General features: G+C 41.3%; 1 protein-coding gene across 1 annotated transcript in view; it reads right to left on the reverse strand.

The window, feature by feature from the left end:
* DLGAP1 (DLG associated protein 1) overlaps nt 1-27,942 on the reverse strand; it is a 430,241-nt gene that overhangs the window by 219,045 nt on the left and 183,254 nt on the right. Inside the window, exon 3 of the mRNA XM_084849805.1 lies at nt 15,104-15,210. The gene's annotated coding sequence lies outside the window, so the exon portion shown is untranslated. The remainder of the gene's footprint in view (nt 1-15,103; nt 15,211-27,942) is intronic.

Below are 27,942 nucleotides of genomic sequence, written 5' to 3' on the forward strand. Positions count from 1 at the left end.
TCAGGGGCCCATTGCTCAGAGCTTCCATTGCTGGTTCAAAGAAACCCCTTTTGAGGTTCCACAGATCCACTGCACAAGGGCTTCTGGGGTGTGGATCATTAAGCCTATAACATGCTACATCTTAAGTCCTAGAACACAGGTATGCAATTTGTGGCCTACAACTGTGCCTTTTCATGCTGTGAGTTCTGATGATGCTCTGAGATGTAGCTTGGGTTGTGGGATTCTATTAGGGACCAGATCTTGAGCAAGTATCATATTAGGTTACGTTTCTCAGGAAGCAAGGCAGAAAGAGATCAGCACAGTGGAAAGCCCTGAATGGTTGGAAGCCAGACAGGATTATCTGTATGTTGTTCCAACAAAGATTAGAGCAAGGTTGAGGCTTAAATAGGAAGTTATCAGCCTTTAGGCTGGTTAATTCTGCCACTGCCTTTACTGAGACTGACCCTTAAAGGGGCCTGGTTTGTTTTGGCAGCCTCAGGCTATGGCAACTTTGCAGTGGTTGTGGCATTCTAGTGTCTTCATCACCAAAGTCCTCAGCATCTGAAGATGGTAATGGAGACTCCTCTGGATGCAGGGCAGCTGCTTCTTGGGTTTCCTCTGGAGAACTGGGTCCTGGGGAGATGGGAGCCTCGTGATGCCTTTCCGTGGCTGAGTCTTCTCCTACTGACTCCAAAGCCTCTACTGAGGATGAGGAGTGGGAATCCTCTGAGGATGATGGCTTGGGGTGCTGTCCATGACAACCATTGCCATCAGCCCTAGCCAGCATAGCCAATATAGACCAAAACATCTGGGAGGTAACAAACTGCATACCCCTGTCCTAGAGAATGGGTCCCAAGAGCTTAACACTGTTGTAGCCTTGCTCTTAAGGCAACTTTACACATTGTGTTTTTACTTAAGAAATGTACACCTTAACAATCTGAGAAATGTGTGCATCATTGGCTATCACTTCCCATTGAGGGTACATTTGGTGACAAACCAGGTTTAGATCTTTGAAATGGACATTAGACTTTAAAATTTAGAGGTTGTAGGATGAAGCTGTCAAACCCTGTCTCTTTTGCCTGGTGTGAGATGCGGCAGGTCTACTTTTAATTCACAGCTAGGTGAATTAAAATAATGTGGATGCCAAGACTCAGAGCAGACTCTTCCATGCAAAAATCTAACTATGTCCCACTTCCTAGCTTGGGGTTTCTTAATTGTTTTGTGCTTTAAAGTGCTTAGTGTGTCTCCTTTGGGGGAAAAAACACAACATAATCTTTTATTTATCTGTAGCCTCAAGATGCTGTTCCACTTGCCTCCTTTAAAGTCTAATGCAGCCTGCAATTCTTCAGCAGGAGCGCAGGTTTATAAAAAATGAGGCTGCTCATTGGGAGGATTTAGAGAATGACATGCATGTAGAATCATAGACTAGTAGGGTTGGAAGGGGCCTACAAGGCCATCGAGTCCAACCCCCTGCTCAGTGCAGGAATCCAAGTCAGAGCATCCCTGACAGATGGCTGTTCAGCCTCGTCTTGAATGCCTCCAGTGTGGAAGAGCCCACCACCTCCCTGGGTAAATGTCTCTACACATTTCTTATAAATTGTTCTTTTCCTAGAATTTTTATTCAGTTTGTCTTTACGTATAGTAAGGGCTTCATACAGGAATTAGGAACACTAATTTTCAGACACTTGCATTAATTTGGACTCTGTTTAGATGTGGAGTGGTTTACAAATGTTGTAAATAATGATGATGATGATGATAATATTTGCTTGTTTTTCTCCCTCATGCTTTTTTTTAAAAATTAGGTGACATTATATGCATTATTTCCAATCATGGATTATGAAGTTTATAGTGCTGCAGGTAATATAATATTATTGCATAGCTGTATTCTGCCACAGAAACAAAAGAGTGCATTATAGTGTGTTGACAGGTTGGCAGTTCAAGGAGGTAAAATTAAGTGGAGCTGGTCCATTATCAGGAATGAAAAAATGGGAGGCTCCTTAAAGAAACATAGTAAAACACATTTCATGATGTTCACTACTAACTGTAGTCAACGTCAGCACCACAGTTGAAACCAATTTGCACGGACACATCTGTCACAATAGTAATGAAATGCCATATCTCTTGTAGTATTCTATCCTTTGCACAACTATTCAAAAGTTAAATGGAACATTCCCAGGTAAGTGTATATACGATTGCTGCCTTGAGCACTTATTTTCTGGTAAAGCATGCTTGATGATCAGGTCATTCATGAATTACACTAATTACCTCATAATATGTCATTATAAGGTCACAGATTGGAGAACTGAGATTGACAGATTCTATTCAAAGAGTCCATGGCTGCTCAATGGCCTGTCAGTTGACACAGACAATGACTCTGGAGGCATAGTGTATGAAGCGGAACAATATAAATTACAGCAGTGGGTTAGAAACTCTGTTCCACTTCTTTATTCCATTGATCATGCAGTTCAGCATTTGATTTATTGAAGAAGCTGAATGCTACATTTAAGGATAAGGCTCAAGAAGTCACTCATACAAGGTTGATGTGAAAGTTGTTTAAACTGCATGAGTTTGAATGCTCTTGTCCTATAGCATTTTCCCCTTGGTAATTCCTCTAAAGTGCAGTGACTGTCTGGTCTCATCTATATTGCCTTCAATGGGGCATGTGATGTCTTCTATGAAGTTTGGTGTGTGCTTGGGGCCTTCCATCTGGAAGCACTCTAAAAGTGTTCTATTTTTAAAGCACCATTTATCTTTTGCCACTTTTTTTTGTGTGTGGCTTCGAACAGCTTAGAACCTGGTACCCTCCAGGTGTTTTGGACTACAACCCACAGCATTCCTGACCGTATGCCATCCTTGCTGGGGTTGATGGGGAGTTCAAGTCCAAAACATCTGGGAGGGCTGGCTTAGAATGTCACATGGTTCCCAATGTAAGTGATCCCCCTTTGGACACTCATGGGAGATGGTGTTAATCTTTACCACAATGATGGCATCAGTGAGTGGGAAGAAGGGCTGTAGAATGGAAAAGTGGGGAAAAAATCTCTCTCCTTTGCCCCATCTTCCTACTCCACATTCCTTATCCCAGTTTTCTGCCTCCATAACAAGCCCATAGCTGGGCTCTCCAGACCTGGCCATGCCCCCACACTCATGAGCCCTGCATGGAAAGAATGTAAACGTTCTTTCCTCACTTTTTCTAGACTATCTAAATTAGTGCATAAGTTCTAAATTCCTGGTGTATTGAAATCAAGCATGCTGTACTATCAAGAAGATTCCTGACAAAAGCCAATGTTTGCCTACTCTGTTTGTCTGATCCCATTAAATTTGTTGGCTTATTCATTTTTGCAACAATGGGCCAAATTGCATACCAACTTATGCACGATTTATGTGTGCCTGGTACAGTCATGGAAGATTAATAAAAGCAACAGGATGGGATTAATTGTTGCACAGTGTGTATGACATTGAGTGTAAATTGATATTAAAATGTGGGAACAGTTCTACAGGGGTTAATGTAATTAATATTGTTGACAATAATCTCAGTTAAAACTATTAAAAGCTCTCCAAAATGGAAAGGGAGAGGGATTCAAATGTGGCCAAGAAACTCCCAAGCTCATGTAGCATTCCCAGTCTCCATGGTTAGGAAATTGGACAGCATTAAATCTTCATTAGTCCTTTGGAATGACTGTCTGGGTGTCATTAGATAGTTATTCCATATTTCTGATAGAACATACTATTCTAAGTGATGTGAAATCATACCAGAGCAGTTTCTTGTTCAGCTAAAGTTGATTATGTAATATTTGAAAGTGGCACTGAAGAGGCATTTGAAAAAAGGACAGGGATGACTGTAGTAAAGTACACATGTCACAATGACATCTTTAGCTTGTTTTTTCAAAATTATGTTCTTCAGATTTTCATGCTGTATTTTTAAACTGCTATGCTTTTGATAACAATTATGGGGCTCACATTTTGACACATAAGCTTTGGAAAAGTGAAATTTCCTGCTGTCTGAGCCATATCCTGCAAGGTGCTGTGATTTGCTGAAATTGTTAGATATTAAAAGGTACTTAGCACTGATCACAGTGTGAAATTGTGTGTGGGTTTAACATATGTCAGGAATTGGTTATATGCTGATGAAATATTAACATTCACATCTGTTCTCTAATTGTGTCCAAATAGAGATACTCCAGGTACTTACTGATATGCTTAAAATCTTGCATTGCTAGTTATCAGGTGAGGGTTTCATTTTATGTTCAGTAAACCTGACCTCTTACAATACCTAATAGTTTGAGGCCTTGTCGCCTTGAGGCAATTTGTGACTGTGATCTCTTTGTACATTACTGTCTTTCCTACTGTTCTTCATTTCTTTCATGCTTCTCCTTGTGTCTAGATTAGCTTGCTACTTCCAGTTCCCTTTAAACAAATCTCTACTGAGATTGCTGGGCTGCTACATCTTGTGTTTGGTCTGCTATGATTAAATCTCCCACAGCACATGCTTGCTGCAACTTTATCAATTCCCTATCCTCTCTCTTGGCTTTTGTCCTTTCCACCTCACAACGTAAGTCCTGTGTTCTCTGCACTACCTAGCATCCAATAAATGTTTAGTAGAAATATTTAGTAGAAATAGTAGCAGCACAGACAATTCAGAAGTACTTTTTCTCTCATGACACTGTTGCCATAAGTGTCCACAGGGAAAAAATAAATAAATAAAATGTTTTATTAGGCTCTGGAAAACCTCTAGCACTGAATACCTTTCATCAGTGATAATGCAGTCAAACATGGCTGCAATCCTGTACACACATAGTTAGGAGGGAGTCCCACTGGATTCTGTAAGACTTGTATCTGAGTAAACATTCATAGGATTGGGTGCATATTGGATTTTCCAACCATTTTGTTACTTGCTCATAACAATTAGTTCTAATCATATTTATTTTGCACATTAAGCACAAATTCATGTTATATTATTCATGTGGCAATTGCTGTCATCATTTGATAAACTGACACTATGAATTGCTATAACCAGTCATCAGTAATGAGTCATCAGGGATTATTGCTGCTTATCCTTCTGGCAGTTATCTGAAGCCTGAATTAACAGAAACCAAGAAGGGAGATAATAAGTTTATTATTACCCATTATATGCGAAGTGTAACTTGAGCTGTGGCTACAGGGGTAATTCACACAAACATGTAGCATCACTGGTCTGCCCAATAATTCTTATATTACTAGATAAGAATTATACTAACAATTCATCAAGCCCCACTCACACTGTGTGTCTTTAAACCAAACTGAAGTAAACGTTTCACAAGAGAGATACAGCAATGGAACTCACTCTTCTTTACCCCAATGTTGCTCGAACAGCCATTATGTTGACTCTGGTTTCTAAATCTAAAGCACAAAAGGCTCCGCGATTTTCATGAAAGCAAATTAATGCATCATCATAGTCAAGTACACACCAAATTGAATTATAATGTCAATATGTGCAAAGGTAATAATTTACATTTGTCAAACTGATCTGGTTAATTGCAGTTCCAATATTATAACAGGATGCCCATGAACATTTTCCTCTACCTTGGGTAAACAGCACAGCTAATTTTGGATAATGTTTAAAACTAACACAGAGGAACATGTGGAAAATATCTGCTGGAAAGACTGGGCAGCACAAACTGGTGAAATGTATCTTGCCCATTTATGTAGCACAAAGGTCAAGAAGGGTACAGACTTGAATGGCTGTTTCACACCAGTGCTTTCCAATACTTCCAGATAAACAAGGCTAAAGAAGCTTTTACTCTGCAGACAGCGTGCTTATACCTCCAAGCCCTGAGTTCATCATGAGAACCAGATCTTCCTAAATCTTCCCATGTAAAAACTGTCAACTCTTCTAGGCACTGCTTCTTACTGATGTAACTGTTCCAGTAGTAAATACAGACAATCATTTACTAAGTGGAAACTTACTACAGCACGCATGCAACTTCTTGCTGCGCTGGCCCAGCTACATTGCCCTGACAAAGTTTACCACTCCCTTCCTCCCCCAGATTTTGAATGAAGTGCAGAAGTATAATGGGACTTTTCTCGCTACTTGACAGGAAAACACAGATGACCACCTTACGAAAGGATTACACGCACACTATGGAAAGTAATCTCTTGGATAAATCATCATCCATAATCTCTCAGTCACCCAGTTATCAACTGAACCAAATTAAAAGTCTGTGTTTTACTGAAGAGATAGACAGTTTGTTACAGTAAATTAGTAATTAAAAATATTGGGGGACCTAGAGAAAGCAATGGAAAAATGAGGAAAAACAGACTAAAACATCACACACACTAATTAATATAATATATTAAAAATGACCAAAATAGGAAAGCTACAAAAGCTACATAGGACTAATGGGCGAAACCTTCTCCATCACCACTGCATCTATTCAATAACATCCAGTGAAGGTTTCTCAGGTGGTCAAAAGCCTCCTGGGTCTAAGTTCTGTGGTACATCTTGAACCTTCAAAGGCCCACTGTGACCAATTTTGCTGTACATTTTGAAGATAAAGTCACTCATATCCATGCCAACTTGAATGCCATTGTTTTATGGGTACATTTCAGCTTGTACAACTTGAGAACATGGACAAATTGTTTGCAGGTCTGAGGCCTACTACCTGCTCTTTAGATCCTTGCTCAGCTTAGGTTGTGAAATTGGTCAGAGCTGGGCTGGGTATCAGAGGTGGTAAATGCCTCTTTGAGGAATGGCGAGGTCCTGCAGCTTTGGAGTAAGTAGTGGTGGGGCCTTATTAAAGAAACCAACCTTAGATCCTATGGTTTTGAATAACTACCATCCAGTGTCAAATTTACTATTCTTGGGCAAATTGCTAGAACCTCCCAACTCCAGGCAGTGTTGGATAATACTATTTAGATCCATTCCAATCTAGTTTCAGACCTGGTTATAGAATGGAAACAGCACTGGTCACAGTGGTCAATGACTTACATGAGGGAATGGACAGGGGGAGTGCTATGGTATTGGTTCTTCTGGACCTCTCACCACCTTCAAGACCATTAACCATGGTATCCTGCTGGATCACTTATCTGGATTGGGCTTAGGAGGCATGGTGGCAATGTGGTTCCACTCCTTCCTAGAGGAAGGTGGTGCTGTGGAAAATGTTGTCCCACCTCATAGCCATTAGTCTGTGGTGTGCTGCAAGATTTCATCCTGTCCCCCATGCTTTTAAACATCTACATGAAACTGCTGAGTGAAGTCATGTACTCAGCTCTACCTATCATTTCCATCTACACACCCCAGGGAGGCTATAGAACTCTTGAACCAATGTTAGGAGGTGGTTTGGGGGGGGGGTGGATTTGGGTAAACAAGCTGAGACTTAATTCAGCCAAGACTTGAAGTACTGCGGGTTAGGAAACCAACTACTCTGTATGGAGGTTTACAACTGGTCTTTGATGGGATTGCACTCCCCCTGAAAGACCACATCCATAGTTTTGGAGTCTTCCTTGACTCAGTGTTTACTCAGGAAGCTCAGGTGGTTGCAAAGTCTAGTAGTGCATTTTTCTAGCTTAGGCTGGCATGCCAGCTGCAGCCCTATCTGGAGAGAATGCATCTCGCCTCAGATATTCATGCACTAGTGATGTCTAGGCTGTGCTCATGTTATACATGAGTCTAACTCTGAAGGTAGTTCATAAACTTCAGTTGCTGCAGAATGTGGCTGCCGGGGCACTGTTGGGGGGGGGGAAGCGGTCAGATCATATGACACCTACATTGCATTAGCTGCACTGGTTACAGGTGCATTTCCAAGTCCAATTTAAAGGGCTGTTTTTGACATTTAAAGCTTTAAGTGGTTTGGGAGCAAGTTACTTGGAGAACCTCCTTCACCTTTATCAGCCAGCCCATAGACTCAGTTTAGCAACCAATCTTAATAAAACAACAACAAAGAACACAGGAATAGATTAATAAAGATACACAAAAGCAGCCATAAAATTTTAAAACTAAGTTTATAAAATGCCTGTGGGAAAAGAAAGACCTTTGCCTGGTGTTGGAAAGATAACAATTTAAGCACCAAGTGAGCCTCCCTGGGGACAGCATTCCATAAACAAAGGGCCACAACTGAGAAGGCCCCCTCTCTCTTGTAGTCACCCACCTAACTTTCTTCGGTGCCCCCCACACACACACACACCAAGTAGGGCCTCAGATGATGTAAGGGTCTAAGCAGGTACATACGAAGTAGGCATTCCTCTAGATACTGCGTTCCCAAGCCATTTAGGGCTTCAAAGGTCGATACCAACACTTTGAATTGAGTTTGGAAATGAGAATTTGTTGCCACACCAAGGACACTTTTAAAATGAGGAGTGTGGTGCCACAGGTGTTGTGTGTGGCCTGGTGGAAGAGAAAACAGATGTAGAGAGAACCAGTGTGGTGTAGTGGCTAGAGTGTTGGACTGGGAGCTGGGAGATCTGGGTTCTAGTCCCCACTCAGCGATGGAAGCTCACTGGGTGACTTTGGGCCAGTCACAGACTCTCAGCCCAACATACTTCACAGGGTTGCTGTTGTGAGGATAAAATGGAGAGGAGGAGGATTATGTACACCGCCTTGGGTTCCTTAAAGGATAAAAGGCAGGATATAAATGCAATAAACAAGCAAACAAACAAACAAATAAAATAAAACACAAGCAATTAAATAAATTGGTGAACAAGAAAAACAAAAAGGGAGGAAAGAGGTATGTAAAAACTCCACAGAGGAAGTTCACAATGCTAATGCTGATGTGGGGGTGGCTGAAAAGAACCAAGTGGGACAGTGCATGCCCCACCCATCAAAGCGTAACCATAGAAGGTGCTTTCAGACAGAGGCCTCCTGGCACTACCGATTAGAAGGCATTGTGCAACTATTCTGTGTTTTTCTCATTAACAGATATTCTGCAGAAAGAAAAAAGATGGAAGACATGGTGGGAAACCTCTGGAGTGTTATGAGTGGAAGACTATAATGTATGGACCCCCATAAAATCCTGTGAATGGGGTAGGGTTATAGCATGATAAAAGCCTCACCTGGAAGCACCCCAAAGACATAGAATTCCCCTCAAGAAGAGCTCTTTGAACCAATTTGAGGCCCTAATTCCAGAATATTACAAATATTGTTCTGCACAGGCATAGAAGCCACATGTGCAGCTGTACAGAGACCACAAAGCAGCATTTGTTGCTTCCTACTATGCGAATGGCTGAGGTCAGGGCAGATTTGGCTCTCTGAATGATATTTTGTTTTTACAAATAATCACCGTTTCTAAAACCATTTTTTCCAACTATATCAAAAACGTCTGGCAAGAAATCATGAATTATAATGTAGGGCGCATTCCATAGAGCCCCAAAGATTCTCCTACAAGCCAACAAAGCTTTTTTCGAACAGCTCTGTCAGAGTATCAACAAAAGAGATTTCTCAGTTGTTTGTGCCAAACATATTAAAAACTACTGCAATTAGTCAGAAGCCATTACATTTGGGGCTGTGGGTGTGCTGTAGCAATGTACTAGCTACCGTTATATGATGTGCCGCAGTGGCAGAACATTCAGAAAGTCAGCTTTCACTTGTGTGACTATATTGCCCTCTAATGCCTGATTTAATCAATACTTTCAGACTCCAAATATATTCCCTCTGAGGAGGATGTGAAGCAGGGCTGGGAAAGACCTCTACTCGAGTTCTTCACTGCTGCTGATCAGAATACACAATACTTTGATAGAAGGACCAATTATTTGACTCAATATAAGGCAGCTTCATATGTGATTTTAAAGTACTGGAAGCCACCCTGAGTAGTGCACAGGCGCTAGGGGTGTGTGTGTGTGTTCATCTGATAGGATAAAACCCCCTGCTAAAATGGTGTTCTCATTATAGAGCAGAGACGTCTAGAGAGATTTGGTTTTATGCCTTCTTTACAAAACAAAGAATAGGAGTCAACTGATGCAATTGGATTGCCAGACAAAGCCTTCTTCCCATGCTTGGACCATCAAGGGCTTATAGTAGCCCGATGTGTTCACTGAAAGTTCCATGAACTGTATACCAGATTATATTCCACAGGATAATAAGATAGCAGAGCTGTCTTTATAAACTACTGACACTAAAGTTGCACACCACAGTCACCACATTCATAATTTGTAAGTGAATAAGCATTTGATTTTCTGTAGTTTCTTAAAATCCTTTCAGAATTGTTGGAGTGCCCTGCATATTCTTATGGTTGACTTTTTAGCAATAAAATTATATACAGTCTTATATACTTTCATGTATTCTCCCTCTGATCATTCCTCTAAATAATAAAACCCTAAAAATGAAAGAGAGCTCTTTACTGATATGAGATTAATACACTTAATAACTGAATAAAACATTTTAGAACATTAGCATTTATATTTAATTATAAAAACAATTGCTGTAATCTAACTACCTTCCTACTGTCTCAGTCGAATCCTAATAAGATCATCCTATATTCAGTTATTTGGGTTTCGCTAGGATTCAAAATTAATGTGACAAAACGCAGTCTACATATTTTCCATGATCTGAGAATCAATAGTAGTTTAATTCTTCTAAACATTTCCTTTTTTTTAAACGTGTTTATCTCTTTCCTTTCTGACTTTGCTGGGCCAAGCACAAATTCTGTTTCCAACAGAAATAGCAGCAATAACGTCAATTGCATTATTGAATAGTGATCATCATGCCTCCCACAGTAGACTGTACAGAATGAATCAGAAGTTGAATTTTACTTTAAACAAAACTGTTACATAATAACAAAACACTTATACTTTCAGGCTTCTACTTGGACAGTCTGCAGTTCAAAATCCAATCTATTTTCATTAAAAATTTAGAGCAATTTGAGATCTCTGCCACGAAGCACTCTATTTCGCTAACTTGGTAGATATACTTTTCTGCTCCAGTGAAAAACAGGGTGGTCAATATGAGATAATATGACCAGATTGGATATGTTTTAACCTGAATGTGTCTAAATAAAAATATAGCTAATGCTTACATCTAAAAAGCCATGACCTTGTTTATTACTGCTGGAGCCCAGCCTCTCATCCTCAGCCACTTGCAACAGAACAGGGTGAACATGGATAGGAAAGGAAGAAAGGTATAAGAGATAGTCTCCCTCCGTAAATAAATTCAGCAGCCCCCTCCTCCAAAGCCAAGCCCCATAAGCCCCTACAGTGGAAATCCATCTTTGAACTGTGGGATGACTTGAAATTAATGCTGTGCTATTTGTAAAATACCTGTTTATTTACCAATATACAAGCTGAAAAGGGAGAGGGTAATGTTATCAATAAATTATCAGTGAGGAGGCCAAAGGGGAATGGCTTACTAAAAAGCCACATGGACACATTTACACATTGCCAGGCAAATGAAGTTAATGTATTAAGAATAGCTCACACATATATAAGTATCAGGACAGCTGATTCAGTCTTCCAGTGTTTTAATTTATTATTCTTTAAATTAAAATATTTCTAACCTGCCCTATATCAATAGGTCTCAGGGTGAAAGACAATAATAAAATAATTAAACATAAAACTACAATTCAGTATACTCATCAACTGTATATAATCAGCATTAATAACCTAAGTTATTAATAACCTAAGTTATTAACAATTCAAATCTGACCTACTGTCAAGGAGACCCCAAAGCTTGGGTAAATAGACAGTTTTTAACACTGTGCTGAAATATGGCTAGATTGGATCTAGCCAGGCATCTGAGAGGGTGTCCTTCCATAACCAGGGTGCCACAGTCAAGAAGGCTCTCTTCGTGTCTCCATGTAATGTACAACTCCCAGTGGTGGGACCCAGAGGAGAACCTGCTTAGCAGATCTTAGTACTCATGGAGATGTATACAGGGACAGCACTCCCTCTAATATTGAGTTCTGAAGCCATTGAGGGCCAGTGCAGTTCTCTTAAAACCGGTGTATGATTTCCGTAAGCTGTTCCTGTCAGCTGTCTAGCCACCACATTCTGTACTAGTTGCACCTTCCATGTAGTCCTCAAGGGCAGCCCCACACAGAGCACATTGCAGTAATCTAAATGGGAAGTTCCCAGTGCCTGAACTACTGTGGCAGTGCTTGCAAGGTCTGAGGTGAGCAGGGCCCTCTTAATCTCAACCCTGCTTGTAAACATTTGAACAGGGCTACTTCCTTTTGCATACACTTCTTGTTGAATGCTTGTAACATACCTATATTTATAACCTAGGTAGAAGGGTGTTCATCATACTTGGACCTTTCACAAGGGACCACAGCAAACCAGTCATGCTGGAAAGAAAGGTTTCACAGCCTGTCTCCTAAACTGGGTATATTCCAGTTAGGATATTATGGAATTTAGTGGTATATGATGTGGTAGTACGTACCTCCACATGTATAACAAACCCCTTTATTTTGATGTAGCTCACCAGTGCCCTCTACATTTCAGCACACTACTAGAAGACCTGAATAGGCCAAACGTTACGTATACACTAACTTAAGCTCTCTTGTACAATGCTTTCTCCAGTTGGAACTGGCCTGCACTCCTGTGATTCAAGTTTGGAATCAGTTAGAAGGTGGTGTAGCCACTAAGTAATTTTCTGATTTGCTGGCTAGATCACTGACCACAGAAATAGATCTTATTGCTCCATTGGACAAAAAATAGTCAGTGTCTGCTAAGAGGCTGACTTTCATTGATCTCAGATTCTCATAAATATGTGACATTACTCTCAGTCTGGGACTTCTTAACACCATTTAATCGGGAGGACAAAAATGCTCTTTAGCAGACCATCTTCTCTACAAGGAACTCTGCTCTGAAACCGAAGACTCTACTCAAGTAAGTCACATGCAAATACCTACATTAGATTGAGTCCCTTCCCTTGTTCTTCCCCCCTCACCCAGTAAACTTTTTAAAAAATATGTGGACATTAGGCTGCATTGCTTCCAAAGGGAATTTCTCATGAAAATCTTCTCCATATGCAGAACTGCATAGTTGCTAAGCTATCCCTTGTATTCTAAGGATACTTCACAATGTTTTGTTATGTTTTGTGTCTTCTGGACTTTGGGGCAAGAACATCCAAATAACTTTCCTGTTTACTTTTTCCTAGAGCTGGGCTCAAGGCAGGGGTCTCTGGCAATAGGGCTCAGACACTCTTCAAACAGCTGGACAGGGTGTTCAGGTGAGGATTAGCTTGCAGTGGCAGCCTGGCAATAATTATTTATGGGAAGACCCTTGTAAAGAAGTGATCCACCAGTTGGGAAAGCTACCCCCCGCCCCGGTCCCAGATCAGTTACAAGATGCTACTAGAGCCATTTGCTCATGCTATGGTTATTGTCCTTTATCTCTGGTTCAAGATAGCTTAGTGTGCTGTTCCATCTCTCTGAGAGGGCAACCTGAGTCCTGCTTCTTGTACCATAATTTGCCCCCCAAAAACTGATCACAAGGGTTTCCCAGCCCTCTGGAGCAGACTTTGAGAGTGTGTGGCGATGGGGAAGGAAGAAATCCTCCTCCTCCTTGCTTTGCTGACAGAAATGTTTCAGGCAGCAGAACAACACCCTTGGATACAGCCCTAATAGTCTAGAGCTGAGTTCCCCAACTTGGTCTCCTCCAGAGGTATTGGACTGCTGTTCTCATCATTTTTTGCCAATATACAGTGCAACACTTCTGGAAGGCACCAGGTGGAAGGAGTGCCACTTTGCAGAATGGCCCTACAAATCTTAAATTAGCAGCCACTATTTGCAACATATGATTTTCAGAAGTGAGTCAGGAAGAGGCAATTAATAAAGCAATTAAGCTTCTAACATTACTCTTGGTTTTGTTTTCTCATTGTTTCAAATACACACAGCTCACTGCTCAAGAATCCAGAAACTTTTCATACTGCCTCCATTTTCAAATAGGATTGTTATGTATTATCATGCATTTACAAAGAACCATTAGAAAGCAAGATCTTTGCAGCCTTTACCTTTATCATTCTCATAACAACCCTGGAAGCTGGTGATACCTGCATGAAAAGTAACCATGTCATTCACACACACACACACACACACACACACACACACACCCTGCATGCTGGCTCTCCTATAAATAACAAGAACAGCATGGCGAAAAGCTAGGCCAACAGTCAGGTAATGTATGAATCAGCTTAAACCCTCCTATTGCGTTCACAGCATTGTTGAAATTTGGATCAGGATTTTTTCCCTGGCTCATAGCTTATTAGCTTAGCTATGTCACTGGACTAGCTCTCTTAGATAACACCTACAAGATTCATCATTAGATCAGTGGTTTGGACTCATAGAGACCCAGCCAACTCCCACAAGTGCTAACTAAACCATCACCATGCCCCACCCACAGTGGGCAGAGGGCTAGATTCAATTGCCTGTACCACAAAACAAGGAACTGACATGGCCAGAGATAACAGTGATGCCCCCTTTGATCAGGGCTGCATTTCTTACTCCTGTGACAAGGAGATTCTAGATTTAGCCAGCAATGCCATGGATAGCACCCATTTCCTTGTGGGATTCCCAGGGCAACAAGGGATGCTTCCACATGCATCACCCAGCTGGATTAGGGGAAGTATTTTTAAATATATATTTCTCATTTTTCTTTATATCACATTTTATAACAAACTATGACAATTTATAACAAGTTCTTTATAAAACGTCAAAAAAAATGAGATGAAATAATTGAGAAGTTGAACCTGAAATGTACTTCCATAAGTAGACCACAGTGTTTCATGAAGATCAACATAGAGACAATAAAAATTTTCATTATACAAAATTATGAGATGATGAGCTATATAAAATAGATAATTGTGAAGGAGATGAAGTATATCCACAATCTACCATTTTGATTATCAAGATCTGCCTGCTTTTTATGATGTTTATAAAAGATAGTCTTCAAAATAAGTGGGACTCAGCATTTACTTTCCAGTAACATACTTCAGGGTACTGTAACAAAACATCTGCTCCCCTCGTCATTTTTCTTTTAAAGTTTCTACAGGCTTGAAAAATAGTTACGTACCATAAATATCCCTCCATGAGTCATTTACTTAAGTGAACAGCTGCCTACTAATTAGCCAAATGTTCTTCATTTTAAATCATACAGCTAAATGAACAACCTGCAACAGGCTGGAATGCAATAAAATGTTAACATCAAAACACCCCAAACCTGCCATTGGTAAGAATCTGTGGAGGTCAATACACTGACTTCTCTTCCCGTTGGTTTAAATAATCTTCTCTATTCTTTGAGCAGAAGAATGTTCACCTGTACAAGATGAGTCTAAATGGCAGAAAGAAAACAGTCTTAAGAAGATGGCATTTAGCCTTGATTAAATACAAATATGGTCAGGAGTTCTGTACATCCAGAAACAACAGTGGGGTTATGAATGGGAATAAAGGGCACCATGTACAGCACAGTCCTATGCATATCTCCTCAGGAGTAAGTCCCAATGATTTCAGTGGTGATTACTCCCAGGTGTGAGTTGTAACTCAACTGTGGCCACTCCATTGACAGAAGGTGCAGAACAGAGAGAGTGATGATTTCCCCTCTAGCAGATTTGGTGGGGGAGAGGCACAGAGAGCAGCAGAGGAAGGGGGGGAGAAATCACCTTCCTTCCTGTTCCACTGGTGGATGCCTTCTGTCAGCAGAGTGACCACAATTGGATACAACCCTAGGAGTTGTATGCAATGTTATCCTAACTTAAGTCCTATTCATTTAAATCAGTGGTGGTTCCTTTAAAAGTGTGGGGGGTTCAGCACCCCTTCTGCCCCCCCCCCCCCGCCTGCAGTGATAAGGGGTAATAAATAAAACCAGCAACTCTTCTCATTTGTCATTTCTCTTGCTCAGGGTGGTGGTGTGTTTGCACCAGCTGGTACCACACTGCCTGGCCACATCCCCACCCCCACCAGTCTCACAGGGTCAATTGCACATACACGCCAGTTACAGATGCACAGAACATCCCCTTCCTGGAAACGGCTGAAGAGCTGTTTCAGGAAGCATAACTAGGGGAAACACTCCCCTGAAAACTGTTTCTGTGATGCAGTCATTCAAGCCGCAGGCCAATGGGCAGAAGGATGCCATCCCCACCATGGCCCAGGTGGGCAACTTTGAGGGAGCCCTTCTACTTCTTTGAGCAACTGCAATAGCAGCAGAGCAGTCAGCCCAGACTCAGTTGCAGCTCCTTTCAAAGACTGTAGCAGCAGTTTCGAGTGTCCACCAGTTTTACTTGCTTTGCTTATTTTTCTAAGAAGGAGGGAAGGGGAGAGGGACAGAGCCAGCCTAGCCATTGCAACAATCTTCAGCCAGCGATCTTGTGCATCAGGTATGCTGGCAAGTTTTCTTATTTGTGGGGTGCTGAATATTTGTGGCCAGCTAAATTCATTTACAATTTTTTAAAATAGCAAAAATAAAAATAAGGATCTGTCTGTGGCCAAATTATTTTTTAAGGATATTTTTCCCCACAGTGGCCACATTAATTATTATTTTTTAAGTATTTGAGTTGTGTGTTGTTGTTTTTAAGAATTTGCATGTGTCTTAGTGTGTTGGGCAGCCAGCCACATTAATTTATCTTTGCTTTATAGCATTGTTTTGTTCTCTGTTGGGCAGCCACATTACTAACTTATCTTAAAAAGAACTTTTGTATGTCTTTCTAGACCATATTGATTTATCTTTAAAATAGGATTTGTGATTAATTTGTGATCTAACTTCAAAAAATCATTTTGGTCTCTCTTTGTGGCTGCAGTTTGTCAAACTTCGTGTCTATAAAAAAATTATTGTGCCAAAGTAGCCACATCTTTAAAAAAACCTTGTGCAAGAAGGCTGGTTAGTATATACGCATGACCTGTATTTTTGTATTGTGCTGCTTCCCACTGTTACTTCTGAGTAGGCATGCAGGTTTGGGAGATGCTTTTTAGTTTTTGGATGTTCTCAGAACTTCCTGCTGTGTTCCAAGGGCTGCTTTTCAGTGTAACTCTGAGATGATGCTGACGAAGATGATGATCGTCTTCATCACCACCATCACCACCATTTATCATGATGATATGCGGCTGTGTGGATTCCCCCTTTCCATTTTTTCGCACTCATGATCTTAAAATCAATTGATTCTCTGTGGAATGGGAGCTTCTGCTGGAGCCGGACATTGTGGGTCCAAAGAAATGCTTTTGTATGGACTATGTTGTGTGAATTCTCCCCCTTATTTGCACGTAGAATCTTAACGTTAATGTGCCCCAGTTAATGTGCAATTATCTTGGAGGAAGCAGCACTTTAAGCAAAACGAAGTGCAGATTTGGTTAAAAAAAATACAGGAAACAGCTCTGAATTTGTTTTTTGTAATACGGGTTACTGGCTGTTGGGGATTCAAAAGACTGCTCTGTTTCTGGTGACCTCCTTGGCTCTGCCTCCGGTGACCCTGTCCTCTCCACACTAGCCTCAATGAGCATCTGACCCCACTGATTTCAGTGGATCTACTCTAAGTAGGACTAACAATATAAACAGTCCTGTATGTCTGTACTATATAGATATATCTATAAAATCCATGGAATTGTAGTCTTGAGCACTTTTAAGTCTGATTTGATTTCAACAGGCGAGTTAAAGACATGCTTATCTCTCCCATATCTCTAACTGAAATCAGCTGGGCTTCAAATGAGAGAAGCGCAAAACTGGTCAATCTGACTTATAAATAACATTTGGTTGGCTTGATCCAGCCAAAGATAAGCACTTTTAGGTATACAGTGTACTATACACATTATAACAATATACACATTACAACATAGAACATACTTTGTTATGATATATGTCTCCTTATAAAAATTAAGCTATCAGAGTACCCACTCTTCATATTTTAAAGCGATCAGCATTTCAATATTAGTAGAATTCCCCTATTTTACAAAACAAAGCCTGAAAATAAAATACAGTTTTCTTGGAGGAAGCAACACTTTAAGTAAAACGAAGTGCAGATTCGGTTTTAAAAAATGCATGAAACAGCTCTGAATTTAATTACACTTGGTTGCTGAAACAATTTTCACATGACATTTTGAAATAATAAATCCTTTCCTCCTTTTGAGTTGCATGACATGCTTGTATGAAAGTAGATATCATCTCAAAAGCTGTACTTCTGTGGAAGTGACCTATCTTGTGTTGGCATAAGAAGTCAAAATAAATTGCCCTCATATCTGAAGATAATTTAAAAATAATTTGAGGTCATTTGGCTGCCATGCTGCTTTTGCCTTATAGACAGGGGAGAAAATGCAATTTCTGATTTAATACAATGGCATTAAATGCAAAGAGCCTGAGTGGTTTAAAATCTGCTGCTAGTCTGAATAAAATTTGAAATGCTTTTCAGATAAGTATTATGTAATGGGCACTGGCCTCCCTTAAATAATGAATCACATGATTACTTCTTCATTGGCAGAAAGAGCATAGTGTCTGCTTCTATCAAAAGCACAAAGTGGGTTCGAATATAAGTAGCTTGATTTGGATCAATATATATAGGGGGGCAGGGAAATGTAATGCTTTTCACATGTAAGGAATCGTTCAAATTTTAAACTTACTGCAATTGGTTGGCTGTACTCCAAACCACAGTTGCTAAGTAATTACTACAGTCCTGGAGGTTCAAAATTCTATTTGTGACATAGTCCAATTTCTACTTTTCTATGAGAGGCTGATTTATTAGGTTCAATGTCAGGAAAAGAACACATTCTCAAGCACAGAAAATCTCCTGACACTGGAGTGAAAGGGAACCCCAACCTATAAAGTGTTCTAATTTTTGAAAATATGAGAGCAGATGATCAAGGCTATGGGACAAGGAGCAAGTAACAAGCATAAAATCACTGTATTTTAGATCTCAAGGTTTCATGTCCAGATGTGAAAACATATCCTTTCAAAGTCTTTACATTCAAGAGTAACAATATTCTATATGGTATATAGGAATATACTATATAGTATATACTCTATAGTATATATTCTAGCTGCTGTCTGGTAGGCATTAGCAACAGAATAGTAACAGAATGGAGTTTGTGCGAGGGAAGCAAAAGTCAGTTTGGCTGGAAGAAAAATCTCTCCCAAGGCCTATAGGCAGGAAAGACCAGGTGCTATTGGTAAGATGAGGAGAATGGGGCTAAAATCTAGAAAGGTGAGAGAAAACAAGGTCAAGGAAGTATGGGACAAAGGATGCTCCAACACGATAGCTGAAGAAACAAGGATAGGGTCAATAGGCTGAGTAGCAGAGTATTGGTGAAATAACAGAGGGTAGAGACAGAGTATCATGGAAAGAAGGGATGAGTAGGGACAGAATTAAGAAAGAAGGGGATAAGAAGTATGGACAGCTGGTAAAAAAAAAAAGTAACATGGAGTCTTAAGATGGGAGGGGAGACAGTCTTTGAGTGGGAAAAGAATTTGGAGACAGACCCAACACCCTCAGGCAGTTGCCTGGGTCCCAGAATGCCAGGACGGTCCACCAATGTTAATGCCTGCCCTGGGTCCTCTACACCAAGTAGCTGGGCCTGCAAATCACCAAATTTCCCAGAATGCCCCTAGCATAGCAATGCTCTGTGGGATTGTAGGAAATTGAAAGAGTGACCCAAGGGCCTCCATTTTCCCCACATGCTATGCCAGGGACATTGTGAGAAAGGCACCCCTGATGTGGGCGAGGGGGGATCAGAGAGCACCTTGCCCTTGATCCCCTTATACCTAGAGAGGGCCATGTCTGGAGGATTCAGAGCTCTCTCTAGCCTTATTCAGGTGTTCAGATAACACCTTATAGCAACACCCAAGGATTTTTCAGGATTCTATATCACACAATCACACAGGGGGCCTCCAAGGATAGAAGAAGCTCTGTATTTCAGCAGTTCACTTTCAACACAAAGATGGTGACGGGAAGAGGGCTGGAGGGGGCGGAGCTAGAGTACTTGTGCTCAGCCTCCCTCACATGTTGGCTCTCTTTTCTGAATGTTCATATAAATATACATAATATTTGGCTGCCATTCTCTAGCCAAGGTAGGAGTGTTGTAGAATAAGCATTTGGCATCTTCCAGCATCATATAATGATATACAAAATCAGTTAATATATGTCATGGAGGTATGCAAGTCACATGCAGCCCTCTCATTCTTAATGGAACTTCTAAAACAAAACAAAATAATTGATCTTTCTTTTTACTTTTAAAAATATCATAAAATCTTATAAAATTATGAGAACTCCCTATTATAAGTTCTTCATGGCCAAATTTGCTGCCACAGTAGACACAAATATATACATTAGAATTTCCTTTAAAAATCTTTTACAGGCAGCATGTAATTTCCAAGGAAAATGAGTAGTCATCATTCCTATTGTCTTATCCCCCACCCCTTGTAAATGGCTGATCATAAAGTGCATCCGAAACATAGATTTTGGTGCTTTTCCCTGAACAGTTAAAACAAAATGGTCAGAATGGATCAAAAGTTATTCCTCATGGAAGTAAAGTAGAAGGTTGCAATAAGAAACCTCCTGGCTCAGCTTGTCACTTGGAATTAAGATGAAATAACATCAAATATTGATTTCCAACAGTATTCCCATTTACCACTCCATGATTTTCTAAGCATGGGAACATGCTACAAAAACTGGAATGTATTTTACTCCATCTTCATGAACAGAATGCAATAAATTGATATGGTACTTTGTTCATACAAAACCTGAATTGCTTCACTAAAGATTCACAGTACAAAATCTGTTATTAAAAACCTGCAGCTACCATCTGTTCACTGTGAAAATAAGCTGAATCACAAACCTGTTAGGACTTTCATCATTGCCAATATTCATGATTCAATCACAAGGCTCATGAGTTTATGACAAATATTTTTACTGCTCATGTATCATAGAAGCTGCCCCTTAAGCACACAAGTTCCTTTCAGTGACAAGCACCTGCAGTGAACCATCATGCATAAGGTCTGGTTCTTCCTCGATCAGGTCCTCTCTTGATGTCAAGTGCTCCCCTAATCACTCCTCCCTTTTCTTCCTTTTTTACAGCCCATGCAGAGTGCTAATTAGAGAAGCGCTTCAAGACAGAGCTTGGCACTGAGAGGGAGAGGGAGGGAGAGAGAGAAGCCTCCGTTTAAAGTGGTGGTGGTGGGAATTCAGATTCATTTTAGTGTGAAGAGACAGAAACAGGAATTTCAAGATTCCTGTAAGACAGAAGAACAGGAAGGAAACAACTAAGAGGCAGAAGAATGCCAGGGGAAACTGACCATGGGGAAAGGCAGAGGGTGCCTTTAGTTTATGATAAGTACAGAAGGCATCAATAGTGTTTTCAAATTACCCATAGGTCATAGAGATGGTAAAAATTCTAGATCTTCATTTAAACCACATAGAGATAGAGTTCTTTTGTTTTTCTTTCTTTTTTTTTTTAAACCACGTCTCCATGTGGTTTAAATGGAGATCTAGAATTTTTACCACTTCTATGACCTACGGGTAATTTGAAAACACTCCCTAGCTACAGCAGCACAGTCAAGTTATGAGACCTTGACTGTATCACATTATCATGGAAACACCTGGGCTGTGTTTCCATGACAACGGAAGGAAAAGCTAATGGAGGAGACAGGAGTACCGGATTTTTAAAAAGGAATTGGCTTTGCTGTGAGCAGGGTTCCATGAGCAGATTCTCTGGACCAGTAAAAATTGCTTCACAGAAGTAGGGATGTCAGAGAATTCCATGACGGATCTCAGTGAGGCCGAATGCCAGTGCATTTGGCCCCCCAAAATCCATCGCGGAATGAAGCCCCTGCTCCCCCAACCCACGAAAGGTGCACGGGACGAAGTCCCTGCTGCCCCCACCCCACGAAAGGCGCGCAAAACGGAGCACTTACCTGCTCCCGTCCACGCTGCTTTGCAAATGGTGGCCGTCCTGCGGCTGCCATTTGCTTCCTCCTCTCAATAGCCATGATAGGCTACATAAATACTTATGTAGCCTTTCACGGCTAATGCAGGGACGCCATTTGCGTTCCTGTGGAGGCCGTGATAGGCTACATTAGTATTTACATAGCCTATCACGGCGGGAGGGGGGGGACCCAGCGTACGCAAATGGGTTTTTTTAAAGCTTCATTCCGCACAATGGGAGGAAACACCCCTTGACTGGAGTCATGGTGAAAGGCACACCCCTGGGCAAGGCTAGCATATCCAAGCTAAACGTGGAGGTTGGGGCACACAGCAACTATATCAGGGAGAACCCGACTTAAGGAAAAGAATCGGACTTTAAGCAGTCTCAGGAAATCCATTTTTTCCCTGATAAGCTCCGGGGTGGCTGATGGATGGCCACAGCATCATCTGTCCCTAACGACCTCAACATGCAGCTGGCTCAGATTAAATCACTGGTGGAAACACCCCCCTGGTAGAGCCCAGAAAAGAGAAAAAAATTGGCCAAGAGTATAAGAATGAATTTGAGAAATACCCCTTTCAGTCACCAGTAGATTAATACAGGATAGGGTTATTCTTGTCAATAAACCTATTCTGCATCCTGAGAATGTGTTTCTAGAGTAGGAAAATTCTGTTGTTTTTTAAACAACCCATGTCAACCTCACCCCCCAATGGTAGTACTTCAAGCTGTACCCAGATGACCTGTCCATCTGCCCTGTCTTTTCAACATGTCTATCAGCCTTACAGTGCTTAAGGGATTATGAAATTATTCCCCTAGGATCATGAATGTGAGCATGGTAGTCTGCTTACAGTGTAAAGGGCAGCTTAATGAAGTTATTATTCATTTAAAGAAAGTGATCATTATAGGGGTTGGACTCAATGGTTTTATAGGCTCCTTTCAACCCTACTATTCTATGATTCTATGATAGGTAGTTTAACACCTCTGAACTTAAAAATAACTGTTCTAATTCAACTAATACGTTTTCAACGACTACAATCCGTACATTAAATTATACATAGATTTTGGGGCTAAGTGAAATGTTATAAAAGTTTTTGTGGGCTATGAGGAAATCACTGTTTGTCCATTCATTTTTTGAAGCCCCACTTTGAAAAGTGAAAGCTCAGTCTAGAAATGAAGGCTGACTCTGCCACCAGCATGCACTATGATATATTGGAAATCAAAGATACAGTCAAAGTTGTATTCTTAATATATACATATACGTATATACATTCTTCCAGAGTTTGCATTATGGAGTGAATGCTAAGTATCTGCCTGGACCCCCATATGTACCTGCCTGGAGCTTAAGATCTTCAGTGGTCCTTCTCTGTGAGCCCCTGACAAAGGAAGTGAGGCTGGTGGCTACCAGGAAGAGGGCCTTTTCTCCTGTGGCACCCCAGTTATGGAACGAACTCTCTACAGAGGTTCGCCTGGCCCTATGTTGTACTCTTTCCAGCACCAGATGAAGACCTTTTTATTTCCCCAGGAATTTTAGCATTTTAGCATTCTAGTCTTTTAGCTCTGCTGTTTTAAATTTGTTACTGTATTTTAAATCTCTGCATTGCTGCTAGGTTTTATGCTGGTTGTACTTTTATACTATAGTTTTAATGCTTTTATATTTTATATTGTTTTTATGTTGTACTTGTTGTTTTAATTTCTGTGAACTGCCCGGAGAGCTTCGGCTATTGGGCAGTATAGAAATGTAATAAATCAATCAATAAATGCTATCCCCTGGTTTGAAGAAAGACTTGCCACTGACTGAATGCAGGCTATTTTACCAAGATGTAAGAGATGCTCTATTGTCTACAATAGAGGAAAAGTTCTCCACCAGTCTTGCTTGGGGCAGCAGAGAGCTTCCATGACAATTCCCTTGTCATTCTTTTATCGCCATTTAAGGGCTGTTTCACACATTGTATTTTAATATATGCCCATATTGTATGTGTTAGAAAACTAAAGTTTGTGTTCAGAACATGTATTTTAAAATATGTGTGTGTGTGATACAGGTACACACTGTAAGAGAACTTGTTTGGGCAGGGCTACTGGCTCATGTGCCCAGGCGAGAAAGCACATATTTTCTGAAAATAGCTTGCAAAGTGAACACAAGGGTTTAGAAAGGGGAGAGAGAGAGAGAGAGAGAAACATATAGTACAGTTTTCCAGGGCTTCTACCTATTCAGAATTTAGGTAGATTACATATTTGCATGTTTCTCCATTTCAAAATCCCCCTGGACATGAACATTTGACATATGGGGGATAAAACTAGGATACAACCCTTTTCCTCTGACATGCTACCTGTCCAAGTGTCAGGAGGGCTGACATGGAAGAGCATACAAACATGATCCTGCATCTGTATTCTGAAATGGTGCATAAGAACATAAGAAGAGCCATGCTGAATCAGGCCAGAGCTCTATCTAGTTCAGCATTCTGTTTCCACAGTGGCCAACTTAATGTCCTTGGGAATCTCACAAGCAGAACATGAGTACAACGGCACACTCCCATTTGTGCTCCCCAGCACCTGGTACACAGGGGCATGCTGTCTCCAGTACTGGAGGGAATGTATAGCCATCATGACTAGTAGCCACTGATAGCTTTATTGTTCATGAATGTGTGGTAGCAAATTCCATAGTTTAATAGTGTGCTATGTGAGGCAGTACTTACCTTTAGAATTACAGGAGAGGGAGGAAAACTTGTGCAGCCCCATGTATGCTGTACCACATCATTTTCTGGAATATTGTAATTGCCTTGTAATCATTTAAGTTTGTTGCGTTTTAGATGGCTGTGTTTGGGGCACACCATTGTTAAACACGTTCCACTGTCCCCCTCCACCTCCTTAGTTCTTGCCCTTTAGTGCTAAATTTGTATACTGTACATCCATTGTGTGTCACAAAGGACATGAAGAAAAGCTTCTTAGCCAGAGAATCAAGAAAAATTCACTGGAGCTTACTTTGCCATGGCAACGAATGGAATTTAGAAGAGAAGCCAAATATAGATGACTGAATAAGGTTTGCTTGGTAACGTCACTAGATTTTATTTTGGTTCTGTAAGCCAGGGGCTTCTACTGCAAAAGGTTGAGAAGTCCTTAATTCGTCTTTCTATAAAATGATTTGAGGAAGACAATAAATATACAAAGATGGCTCGCTAATTGCCTGGTTCTACTCCCAACTTCAGCATTTGTGTTTCAAGCACATTTTTGTATGTCAACAACTATAGTGACAACTTATGTCAGATAAATACAGTCAGGGCCAGAAATATCGGAACAAGGATAACTGTTTTGGCAGTTGGCCTCCATACACCACCACATTGAAGTTGAAAGGAAACACACCCAGATGGGAGCGAAGTCAGGACTTTCGGCTGTAATTCAAGGGGTTGGACAAAAGTGGGGCACTAACCATTCAGGAAGGACAGCCAGTGGCATACACACACACCCATTGTTGGTGGCTCATAAGTAATGGAATGAATGGCTGACAAGCAGCTGCATGGCCAGGTGTGGCCTGTTTCCTGGGTACCCCATGACCAATCAAGCAGGTAAAAGACCTGGAGGTGGTTCTGAGTGATACATTTGCATTTGGTAGCTGTTCACTGGAACTCCCAACATGAGGTCCAAAGAGGTGTCCATGCAAGTAAAGGAGGCCATCATTAGGCTGAGGAAACAACATAAACCCACCAGAGAGATAGCAAAAACAGTGGGAGTGGCCAACACAACAGTTTGGAACATCCTGAAAAAGAAGGAATTAACTGGCAAGCTCAGCAACACCAAAAGGCCTGGCAGACCACGGAAGACAACTAAAGTGGATGACTGCAGAATTCTGCTCATGGTGAAGAGGAACCCTTTCACAACATCTAGCCAGGTCAAGATCACTCTTGCGGAGGTAGGCATGTCATTGTCAACATCTACAGTCAAGAGACAGCTTTATGAATGTAAATATAGAGGCTTCACAACAAGGTGCAAACCACTGGTAATGCTCAAGAACAGAAAGGCCAGATTAGCCTTTGCCAGTAAACACCTAAAAAAGCCTGCCCAGTTCTGGAATAAGATTCTTTGGACTGATGAAACCAAGATTAACTTGTACCGGAATGATGGGAAGAGAAAAGTATGGAGAAGGAAAGGAACAGCTCATGATCCAAAGCATACCACATCATCTGTCAAACATGGTGGAGGCAGTGTTATGGCATGAGCATGTATGTCTGCCAATGGAACCGGGTCACTGGTGTTTATTGATGACCTGACTGCTGATGAAAGCAGCAGGATGAATTCTGAAGTGTATAGGGCTATCCTTTCTGCTCAGATTCAGCCGAATGTTGCCAAACTGATAGGACGCTGCTTCATATTGCAGAAGGATAATGACCCTAAACATACAGCAAAAGCTACCCAAGAGTTTCTCAAGGCAAAGAAGTGGAATGTTCTTCAATGGCCAAGTCAGTCACCTGATCTCCACCCAATAGAGCATGCTTTTCACTTACTGAAGACAAGACTGAAGGCATAAAGACCCACAAACAAGCAGCAGCTGAATGCAGCTGCAGTAAAGGCCTGGCAAAGCATCTCGAGGGAGGACACTCAGCATTTGGTCATGTCCATGGGTTTCAGATGATTTTCATCCAGGTATTAAAGGCAATCCTTAAGTTTGAAATGATGTTGGTTTGTTCCATTACTTATGAGCCACCAACGATGGGTATGTGTGTATGCCATTGGCTGTCCTTCCTGAATGGTTAGTGTCCCACTTTTGCCAAACCCCTTGAATTACAGCTGAAAGTCCTGACTTCGCTCCCATCTGGGTGTGTTTCCTTTCAACTTCAATGTGGTGGTGTACAGAGGCCAACTGCCAAAACAGTTATCCTTGTTCCAATATTTCTGGCCCTGACTGTAGAACAGAACAGTTGGCTCTTTTCTACTTGCTTCGTAACCTACCCTCCATTCCCAACAAAAGGCCTTGTGCAGATTTGTGCCAGTGTTTGGGAACTCATAGCCCTGAGGGCAGAAAGCCCCCCACCTTCTCTTCCACCCGTTCTCCCCTTCCTCTAGGACATTTCCCTCAGAGCAGTAGCAGAAGCACTGGTGGTGCCGAGGTCAGGGTAGTATCCCAACCTGAGAGCAGGTAGATCAGGGATGTTGAGCCTGTTTTAGCCCAAGGGCCAAATTCAATTTCAGAGAACCTCTTGGGAGCCACATTCCAGGGCTGGGGTGGGGCAAAAGCAAAAGGGAACAAGATCAAAGACAAAAGGGGTTGGACAAAAAGCCCTTACTGCCAGCAACTAAGTCTTAGGAGAGGCATTGCAGCCTTTTAGAATGCGACAAAACAAAAGCTGGGAAGCCACGAAATGATCAGCAAGTGGGGAAAAGGAGATGGGGCCAGGGGAAGATGGCATGGACATCTGGGGAACCCCAGAGGGCCAGATTAGGATCTCTGGTGGGCCGGATCTGGCCCACAGGCCTGCGGGGGGTCAATACTCCTGAAGTAGATTCCTGGACCGTGAGTCAACCCTTGTTCCTGGACTGGGAGTCAACCCGCTGAGTCCACACTTTGATGTCACAGAATATAAAATGATAACATCAAGCCAACCCCCCTCAAAGTATCTATCTACAAACAATTTTTAAGGACTGCTTCAAATAATAAAATATCTCTTACATGGACGTGATTGTTAGGTAGGAAATGGTATGGATCCCACATAAAATTTTAACACACACAAATTTATTTCATCATATGGACACAGGAAACCTGGCATTTGTGTTTTCACAAAACATCAGCTGCATGCAGATTCATCCACTGTGCTACACATAAATTACTTTCATTTCGGAAATTTTATCTTGTGTGCATTCTAAGCCTTTGGTGATGCTTTTGGCACAGCGACTAATCAGGGTTGTGTAAGCAGCTAAATGCCTTTACTTTCTTCTTAAAGGTAAAGGTGTCCCCAACCAGTCGTGTCCGACTCTAGGGTGTGGTGCTCATCTCCATTTCTAAGCCGAAGAGCCAGCGCTGTCCTAAGATGCTTCCGTGGTCATGTGGCCGGCATGACTGAACACCGAGGTGCACAGAACGCTGTTACCTTTCCCGCCGAAGCAGTACCTATTTATCTACTTGCAATTTCTTGCTTTCGAATTGCTAGGTTGGCAGAAGCTGGGACAGAAGATGGGAGCT

This window comes from Heloderma suspectum, chromosome 4 (assembly GCF_057233095.1).
Source record: "Heloderma suspectum isolate Gila_16-S chromosome 4, 16-S_ref, whole genome shotgun sequence".
Lineage (NCBI taxonomy): Eukaryota > Metazoa > Chordata > Lepidosauria > Squamata > Helodermatidae > Heloderma > Heloderma suspectum.